The sequence below is a fragment of the Teleopsis dalmanni genome, chromosome 2, assembly GCF_002237135.1.
Source record: "Teleopsis dalmanni isolate 2A chromosome 2, ASM223713v2, whole genome shotgun sequence".
Classification (NCBI taxonomy): domain Eukaryota; kingdom Metazoa; phylum Arthropoda; class Insecta; order Diptera; family Diopsidae; genus Teleopsis; species Teleopsis dalmanni.
This window is the reverse complement of record NC_051847.1, coordinates 163365992-163367225: the sequence shown is the minus strand read 5'-3', so window position 1 is coordinate 163367225 and position 1234 is coordinate 163365992.

Genomic DNA, 1234 nt, shown 5'->3' with positions numbered 1-1234 from the left:
TGGTATAGTATTTAGTGAAAAGTAAAATGTATATAATTATAAGAATAATAGTTTTTTTTAAAGATTTTATATTATATGTTTCATAGGCACCAATCCTGTGGCAAGAACGCAGACAGGATAACGTTAAACATATATTGAAATTTATTTTAGATATAGTTCTTCAAAAAATATTTAACATGTGCAGATATTATTGAGAAAAAAATTGTTCGTAGTATTAGTCAAGTGAGATAAATAAAATAGAAAAATTAGGAATACAAAATTAATAATTAATAATTGTATTAAAAATAATTTTAATACAAATTAAAATAATAAAATTAATAATAAACGTGTATGAACACAGAAAAATATTTTTTAAAATATATGTATATTGAAGGATCATTTACAGGATAATATACTCAAAAATAAACAAAAACTCAGTTGCTTTCTTTTCAAAAATGATGTTATTTTATTTGGAAGTCAGAATAGTCGAATAGTCGAAATATTGGTGTAGAAAAAAATTATTTTATTTAATAATTAATTTTAATAAAATATATTATTTAAACAATTGACCTTTTTCAGAAACAAAATAATTATTAAAATCGTTATTTTAAATTATTTAATAATATTATTTCTTTAAAGCTTGATGGGAATGTCTAAATATATGTACCTATTCTACAGTCCTCATTAAAAAAGTATATATTTATATTATGCAGTAGCATACAGTAGTCATTCAATTAAACTAAAGATTCTATTATTATATCGAAAATTTCGTAAAATTGAAAAATATAATTTCAAGAGCTTTCATATTTTTTAATGCATTTTATATACAACATTCGAAATTTAAAGGATTAGGTTTATTGTATATTTGTTAAACCGAGAATCATTTGTGAAGTAATTCTATTATTATATTTACAAAATATTTTTGGAAAAAGCGGGTAACTCTATTAAAAAATATTTATTGATTTATTCAAAGCATGAAATCAAAAAAATCTTGGATATTGTGTCGTATATTATTCTCTTTAACCTGATAGTTCCCAACCGGTGGTTCGAGAGATGGTTCAAAATAGTTCGTAAATCAAATTTAACAGGTATTTTGTAGTTGATATTCTGAGTATAAATTTTCAAGTATTTATTTACCTATTTTTTAACCTATATAATGTACCTATGTACTTATAAAATTTATTATACATAACATATAGCAGAGATGCATAAAGCATATTAAAATAATCGTACAGTTTATTTTTCTTAAACTTTG